We start from the raw sequence: 9,770 nt of genomic DNA on the forward strand, positions 1-9,770 counted from the left end.
ATTAGTTGAACAACCAAATCAGGTCTATTCACAAATCATTCAACTACATGCATCCAAATTGAACTTGTGAAGTAATAAGCAATCAAGCACATAAAACCATTGACGCTATGTGACACAAGAACAACAAGATTTTTCACATGGAAACCTTTCATCAAAGGAAAAAAAAAAAAAACACATGGAATTAGTACCTACAAATATTTTCCACTCTTTTGAAGTAGGCTCGATTAAAGGCCTAGCCCTGTTAGGAGCTTACAGTAGTATTTGGTTAAAAGAAAATCTTGCTAAGAGTCACTTGATTAATGGATTTACCTCTAGCCCTGTTAGCAGTTATACCTTGTTAAGAGTAACTTTGTGAAAGGATTTAAAACTTAACTAATGAGCCACCTAGTTAAGGGATTTAATCTTCAAACCTATTAGGATCTTGCTCACCCTACTATGAGTGACCCAATTAAGGTATTTAGCTTAGAGAACATGTTAGGATTCAACAAGTGAGATGATATGAGAGTAGAACTTCTCCTACTTTGTTTGTACAAATTCAATCAAGCACAAATTCTACCTCTTCTTGTAAATAATCAAAAAACTGCTTGACTACCCCTGGCATTCATGATCTACAAACTTACAAATATTTCATATTATAATATAAATACAACTTCCACTCGTTATGGTGGTCATCACCTTAACCAAAATATATTACATTTGAATTTCACCTCTAGCACATCAAAGCATATTGCTAAACCCTAATTTGTCATTTTCCAATTCCAAATAGCCACTAATTTCAATCACACTTGAATTTGACCAAGAATAGCTAGACCCTTTTCACTTTTTTCAACATACTTGAATGACACCAAGAGATTTAATCTCTATAATTGATACAAGGTGGTATCGTAGATCCATGCCATATTACCACATCACTACAACACTTTGATTACAAAATTATTCATCAAAGTTAGTCACAACATCACAAGTTAGGATCTAATATAAATTGTTCTAAATATTTTATAAACTTCTCATAGAGTGATCTTCAATCCATTGAAACTATATTGTCTGGTACATAAATCATCATGTGATTGCAACAACAATCACAAACCATAGTCTATATGATATATCTTGAGCCACAACATCTAATTCTACACAAATTTGATAGATTAATCAAATAATTCATCATCTATCACTGATTGTTCATCTAGTTGCATTATTATCCTTCAATTGATCATAACTATGTCCAAACTTGTTTCTAGCTTGTGTGATTGAACACACAACATCTAGAGACATCTCTAAGTCTTTGATTCCTACCAAACACTCTAGTTCTTATTGCAACATAACCCCATCACTGATTTCAACTATGCATGTACTACAACAAAGCTCCTAGTAAACTTTCAACCAATATTACTTAAGTTGACATCAATGAAAACATGATAAATGATCAATTGAGCATCAACACATGTGCCAAAATCCCCCTCTTTGGCATTGATAGCCCAATACTAATTTTTTTTCTTAATAATTGCTCCCTCTTAACTAATGCATCATATTTTTTATCTTCTTCCTAGTAGTCTTCTTGGTGAACTTCTCCCCTTTAGACAATAATTTTGAATGTGCTAAACACAACATGAGTCACCTCGTGTTATAACCATCTTCTTCACCAATAACTGCTCCCCCTAAGGAGTAGTCACCTTAATCATCAATCCAATATAAAATATATGCAATGAGTCCTCTAGATTGAATTTTCAATAGCATCTCAGTTATGTTTTGTAGGGTTATAACCCCCAACTTAATTCTTAGATACTCCAAAGCATCCTTGGGTAATGACTCAATGAAGATATCTACAACATGTTCCCTAAATGGAACATATTCCATATTTACTTCCTTCTCCTACACCTTGCCTCTTAGAAAGTGATAGTTTATTGCAATATTCTTAGTATTAAAGTATTGTATCAGGTTTATAGAAATATTTATTGCACTAATATTATCACAAAAGATAGTCACCTATTATGTTATCTTCTTATTGGTTCCCTCTATAAATTGATCCATCCATATACCTTGTGAACAATTATTGGAGGCTACAACATATTTAACCTTTGTAGTAGATTGGGAAATGCAATTCGGCTTCTTGCATATCTATGGTACAAGTCTTCCACGAAGGAAAATGCTCCACCACTTGTGCTTTTCCTATCATCAAAGCTTTTACACAACCTACATAAGTGAACATATTTAGAGAGAAATCACTTCCATGTGGATACCATAGACCATATTCTATAGTTCCTTTCAAGTACATAAATATTATTTTCACTACCACCATGTTGAATTCCTTTGGATTTGACTAAAATCATGCCACTATCCCAATTGAATGTGTTATGTTTGGTACGCTATGAACACCATAATGCAATTTACTAATTTTCATTTACTATACTTGATCCATCATCCTTTGATAACTTACATTTGATAATAATAATAATGTCCCATGTCCAAAAGAATACTTGCAAAATAAATGATAATATTAATAAACCTATAAATAAATAATTTAATAATAATAAGTCTATTATTAATATAATAATATGATATATTACTATAATATAATATATTATATTAAATGATACATAATTAATATAATAACACATAATTAATATGTGTTGCCCTAGTTTTCTAATCGCCAATTATTCCAAAAAATTATTTTATTTAATCCAAGGAAATCAAAGTGTGTTAAAATTAAAGGTTTAAAAGAGCCCAAAATTTATCACCTTTTAAATAATCTTGTGATCTTAATGCCCCCAACATGTCTCTATCTCCACCGAACACTTTGAATTTTTGAAATACGACACTTGAGTGTTGAATTCTGACAAGTTAATAAAAGGTCTCAAAACACACATTTTGTATTGTAACATTAACTTGTAAAACCTTAAGAGGTTAATAAACAAGGTCCAAAATATGTATTTGCATCCAAAATCTTAACCTCCCATCCCAAAAAGAGTTAAGAAAAATATTCCAAATGTGTGTTTTGAACCCTAAACCTTAACCTCCAAAACTAGAAAGAGAACATGTGTTTTTGGGATGATTCTTAACCTCTTTGCCTAAATACAAGAGGTTAGGAATTCAAAGGTTAATGAACCTTATTAAGAGGTAGTTATTTGGTGCCCATGAAGAGATCAGAATCCATTTGAGATGGGGTTCACGATCATTCAATGATTAGGGTGGTTCACAACAAATCATAAGTTCTAAATATCAATGTCATGCAAAATTCAACATTGATGAGTAAATCCAAAGCTTGATAATGTATATTTGCAATGACTTGAGCATTCCTCATGTGCAAAAGAATGTTTGAATGCTCGTTGTTTCCACACAAGTTAACATTGTTGGTTGTGACAAGTGGATTCCTTAAGAAATTGGTTGGGAGCTCCAAGTTTATAACAAATGTGAGGATTATTGCATGCACATTTCTCATCCACAATATTACATGATTGAAATCGATAATCCATTTCCCACTGATGAATTTGGTGGTGTGATCAAAGAGTGTTCCAATGTAAACACTAATAAGAGAAACATTATGTTAGAAATAGGAAATACTGAGAGTGGGGGGGCGTGTAAATCAATATTTTACAAACTTAAGCCCAAAACTGGATATTATTAACAATCTTATAGCTTTCATATGAAAGAAAACTAACTATGTTGAATAGTAAACATAACCATGCAATAAGAGAACTCATAACACCATATTTTGTTAACTAGGGAAACCCTGGCAAAGGGAAAACCCCAGTGGGGATGGTACCCACAAAATGATCCACTAATCAAAAGTACCTTGTAAAAGATATTGACCCTGTTAAGAGTCTATTACATACGTATAGTGTCTCAGTCCTTGTTAGAGGACTTAGGCCTTGTTAGAAACCTCAACCTTGTAGGAGTTGTTATATACAAATACAAAATGTATGCAAGATGAGCTCACTGCCCAAACATGCAATATATAATGTAGTTCCATCAATACAAATAGATAGATACAAAAAACACTTTACATTGTTGTTGATATCTTCAATATCTAATACTATCTTTATTTCTCACAAAATTTGCATTCCTCTTATCAAACATCAGATTTTGCACATCACATAATACATGCATCATCATCATAACTTTACATTCACAATCTTTCCTTTATACCTCTACAATTGCAATATTATTGTCGAGTCGACCTTCATGCTTTTACACACTTTACAAAATACATTATTATCTTTCGCTAACTCAGGGTTAACATCTAGGATGTGGTCCCTAATTACTTAAGTAATTATTTTGCAAATAAAATAAATCCTTAACCCAAAATATCAAATTCTCTATTGCGTCATGTTTTGCCTATATATTACTGTAATCGGTAAACTTTCCATAACACTTGTCATATTGTTTGTACTAACCTATAGACTTGAACATGACATCCTTGTTGTCTCATGTATCCATCCCCAACTTTACATATGTCCATGTTATATGAATTTGGTATAGCTCTGATACCATGTAAGAATTTACCTTAAGGCAAAATCACTCAAGATCAAGAAGCTCGAGCACTAGCACAATATGGACCAATAAAGTATGATCAGAATAACAATATGAAATTGAATTGATGTACATACACACTAGGAGTGCTTGAATATAAAGGCCTCTAGAATGACTAAGAGTCAGCAAAGTGATAAGTGTCACAACTAAGCACATGTCCACCAAGAGTGGATTATCCTCCATTGAGCATAGAAGTTAGTGTGATGATGAGAGGATAATCTTACATAGGTGTGTCACGTAAAAAGATGTTGTAGACACCATGTGCTTAATTAGAGTGTAAACAATTGTGTTGTCTACATGACAACTCAATTGATTATACAAAATCCAGTATTGTAGACACCATGTGCTAAATTAGAAATGCTAACTCCTGTGTTGTCAACAAGACAACTTATATGAGTATGCATACTCCTAGGTGTCTAACTAATAAATAATAAAACAATGCATTAACCTAAGTAAACTTAAGTAAAGTGTAATAATTATTAATTATTTACACTAACACCCCTCCCCCCTTAAGTGTAACTTAAGGGAATGCACTTAAGCTTACGAAAGCTATAATGAAAATGCATGATGAGTCCTGGCTACTAGGCCATGTTAGGTACCCATGTAAAAATGCAATACAATCTCTTTGAAAATGGAGAAAGAGGGAAAACCTCATGGGAAAAACCCTCCCCCAAAAAGAGAGGTTGAAAAACAAGATGCATGGATGGATGGAGTAATTAAGACCCCCCCCCCCAACCATTACAATATACATCATGTATATACAATAGAGAAGTATAAGAAGGACAAAACCCTGTAAAAGGAAAAAGTTCCCCCCATAAGAGAGAAGAAGAAGAAAGAAGAAAGGAGACAAGGTAGTTCCCCCCCCCCCCCCCCCCCCCCCCACCCCCCAAACATAGAATATTGATCAGTGATAGTTGCTCCAAGATGAATGTAGAAGTTGATTCATGACTACTAAATGATGTTCCTCCCTTTAGGAAGAAACAATGTCATAGGTACATATGAGATGCTTCTCCAATTTGTAGAAAGAATCCTGAAGGCGAATGCTCTCTTTGAAACCTGCTCAATTGTCCTTGTGTCGATATTGACGGTCACCCCTTCCAACACTGTTGAAAAGAAAATTTTTGGATCGAGCAAGGATGGATGTAGAACATATCCCAAAAAACCAACTATCTCCTCAAATGATAAAGAGACCTCCTGCAACTGTTGTACATAAGGATCCACAATTATGTCAACCTTGAAAGGTTGATCATGTTGAGAATGGACAAGAGGGTCAGAGTGTTCTGTTGCAACAATTGAAGAAGTATCTTCTTCATCAAATAGAAGATGTATATCATCAATAATATCTCCTAAATCTACTATGTATGACTCCACAAACAAACTTGAAATATCTATTATGTAGTCATCCCTTGAATCTAGAACTAGAAGACAAGGTGTACTCAACCGTACTAAATTGCATGGACCTATCACTATAGCAATGTATGCATGTCAAATTTTTTGATGTTGTGACCTCGTTCTACATCCATCAATAGGATCCCCCATATCTAAACCTAATGAATCACTATCAATTTCCACAATGTACGAAGTATGGGGTGGATTAGAGGATAAGCTAGGTGAACTTTCCTCAAAGTGAACATTCCTCTCTATGAATATCTCATGAGTCTCATGACCATCAGTCTATATGCCTTAACACTTTCGTCATATCCAATGAAAGTACAAGGCCTTAGTGGTGGTGCCTTGCATTCCCTTGAAGATATGTATGCCCATGCTCGACAACCAAAAACTCTAAAGTGTTTCACAACTGGTTTTCTTCCACACCATGCCTCAAAAGGAGTCATTCCATCTAAGACATTATGAGGAGATCTATTAAGGATGTGATTGGCACTGCTTATAGCTTCGACTTCAAGTGATAGATCAAGAGACTTAGCTTGAATCATGCAACTTGCCATTGACTTAAGAGTTATAATCGTCATTGCTGCAACACTTATCTTTTGTGCACTAAATGCTACAGGATTCTCAAGATCAATACCCTCAAGTTCACAAAAGTCTCTAAGTCTTGAGTTCTCATATCTACTTTCATTGTCCATACGAAGAACCTTGATGGCTTTACTTGATTTCTTTTCAACATGACTCTTGAAGGCTATAAACTTATCAAACACTTCATTTTTGTGATTAAGAAAGTAGACCCATGTGTAGCATGAAAAGTCATCAATGAAAGTGAGGACATAGTGACCCTTGCTAACTAATGTCATTGAAAAAGGGCTTGCTAGAATTGTGTGAACCAACTCAAGACAACTAATGCTCTCCAAGACTTTCCTTTGTCAATCTTCTCTTCTAGATGCATATCCATTGAACAATTTGAACATTCACATATAGAAAAGTTGATTGTAGGTAGACATTTGACCATATTTTTTGAGCTAAGTTGATTAAGATAGTAGAAGGCAAGATGTCCATACCGGTCATGCCATAATTTACTTTGTGATTAAGATTGTGTCAACAAAGCATGTGAAGGAGACTTAGGCACAAAGTGGGAGAAAGAATAAAGCCTTGTGTCATGATTGACTTCACCCACTGCAAAAAATGATTCATCCTTAAGATTTTGCACCATTACTGAATTAGGAAGGAACTCAACTTTATTGCCACATCCATAGTGAGTGATTTGGTAAATTGAAAGGAGATTAGTGCTAAGGTTAGGAACATAGAGAACATCTTTGAACTCTCAATTTTCCATCTCAACTTGTCCTTTCCCTTCAACTTTCACTTGTGTATCATTCCCTACAAAGATGTGAGGTACCTTAGACTACTTAAATGAAGAAAAGTGTCCTTTTGAAGAACCCATATGATATGAGGCACTTAAGTCAAGAATCCATTCCCCTGAAGAACTTGAACTTTCCATAAATGCTTGCTCTTTTCCCTATGAAGTGGATGGATTTGAATCCTTGGAAGCATTTGGCACATTGATTTTGTTCTTCCTAAGTAAGTTTTCCAACTCATTTATTCTCTTAGTCTTGCAATGATGCTCATCATGATTTGGTTTCTTGCAATATGGACAAAATAGTTTATCCTTCTTGGTGTTGTTTCCCTTCTTGTTGGAAGAAGAATTTCCTTGTTGTGAGGAGGAAGATTGTTGTGTCTCTGATTGTGATTTTTGCTTCCATTGCTTTTTCTTGCTGTTGGTAGAACATTTTCCACCTTGATTTGGTTGGTTCTCATTACTAGCCACCAATGTTGTAGACTTGGATGACTTGAGAATTCTCATATCTAAAAACTTGGATTGTTCCAACATCAACATTTCTACAAATGCATCAAATGTAGGCTTAGTGAAGGCACTTCTCATGGTTAACCTATGAGTGTTGTAACTCAAAAACAAAAGATGCATACTCTGAAGGTAGCCTCTTCAAGATGTGATGAATCAATCTATCATCCTTCATGGGATTACCACAATCCTTAAATAGTGCTCTCAATTCATTAGCTTTGTTGGCATGGTCTTGAATTGTGTCAAAATTCTGAGGATCCAAGAGAAGTAGATCATCCTCAATTTAGAATCCCTTTTCCTCATCCACCTTACCATACAAACCTTCAAGTTTCTCCCAAGCACCTTTGGCATACTTAAAGCTAGAAATGTGGAAGAAGAGATCTCTATGAACACAACTCCTAATAATTCCTAGAGCCTGGTTGTCTTTAACTTGCCAATCAACTTATGTAGCAGCATCAATGGGTTTTACAATTGAACCATCAACATATATATTTAAACCTTTTTCCATTAGTCTATTCCATACAATATCTTTCCATGTAGTAAAATTGTGTGAAGTTAAAAGTGGATTTTTAGGTGAACCCATGATGCAAAATATTAAAAGAGCACAAGAGAGAAAGAGAGACACAAGAACACAAGACACCCCCCCCCCTATTCACTCAATCAAAGAACCCCCCCAAAAATGATTCTTTTGTCACTTTATATGTAGTGTGTTTATAATAGGCCACTTGTCAGAATGGACAAAAGTGGACTTCTAATTTTGTTGTTTACAACCTCCTTTTGGAATTCAAATCTGGTACTTAGCAATGTAGCTCAGATATTCAACAATCTTGAAGTTTGATCAAAGCAATACAATGCACAAAAGGACCTATTTCTGAAAGTGGTATTTTTGTCCACACAAGCCTATAATCTGATTGTACATCTAGAAAGTAGACAAAAAATTAAGTACTTTAAAAAAAAATGGAACCTAAAAATGTGTCTACATGAGCCTGAACTAAGCCTTTGACGTTGCAGAAATTAAGATTTGCAATTTGCAAAAAAAATTAGGAATAGAGATCTCAAACATCCTGCACCAACGTGTAGATCATGAAATTCTACCCGAAAACTAAAAAATTGCTTGAAAAAAGGAGTTTGTATGAGGGAGATATTGTTATTTCAAAATTACCTCTTCAATTATTTATCCTAAATCACCACCGTCACACCTCCAAAAATCAATTCACTCTAGATTTCACCTCAGATGTTCGATTTTGATGAAACAAAAGTTGATTTGGGGGTTTCTTGACCTTTTGAATATGATGCCAAAATCTGATTTGCACCAGCAAGCTCCAATCTTGTCTTGCAAAAGAAATCTCTCCTATTGGCCTAAAAGGCCATTTTTTTCATAGAATTTTAGAAATAAAATGCAAATCCAAAAAAATGTAGATCCGAATAAAACAAGTTCGAAAAAGCCAATAAAAATGCAGATCTTAAAATTAATTGCATAGATCTAAAGAGATCATACCAATTCTGTAAATTGGGTCTTCGGGTTTCAATTTGCAAAAAAAAAATGGCCTCAATTTTGACTATGGCCTTAGGTAGGAAAATTTATAGTCAAAATTCATCAAATCGATGCTCCAGACGCAATGGTGAGGTCCGCTTTGGCTCTGGACATTACCAATGACTACGATACTTTAGATCTGAATTGAGGTCATCCGAGAGGTGAAGTAAGAATGGTCTCCAATGGCTATGTGAAAAGAAGCTCCCTTAGCTCTGATACCATGTAAGAATTTGGTATAAATATGATACCATGTAAGAATTTTCCCTAGGGAAAAATCACCTAAGATCAAGAAGCTCAAGCACTATCACAATATGGACCAATAAAGTATGATCAGAATAACAATATGAAATTGAATTGATATACATACACATTAGGAGTGCTTGAATATAAAGGCCTCTAGAATGACTAGGAGTCAAAAAAGTGATAAGTCTCACAACTAAGCACATGTCCACCAAG

The sequence above is a fragment of the Cupressus sempervirens genome, chromosome 1 (assembly GCF_028749045.1).
Source record: "Cupressus sempervirens isolate cs-2001-9-10 chromosome 1, ASM2874904v1, whole genome shotgun sequence".
Taxonomy (NCBI): domain Eukaryota; kingdom Viridiplantae; phylum Streptophyta; class Pinopsida; order Cupressales; family Cupressaceae; genus Cupressus; species Cupressus sempervirens.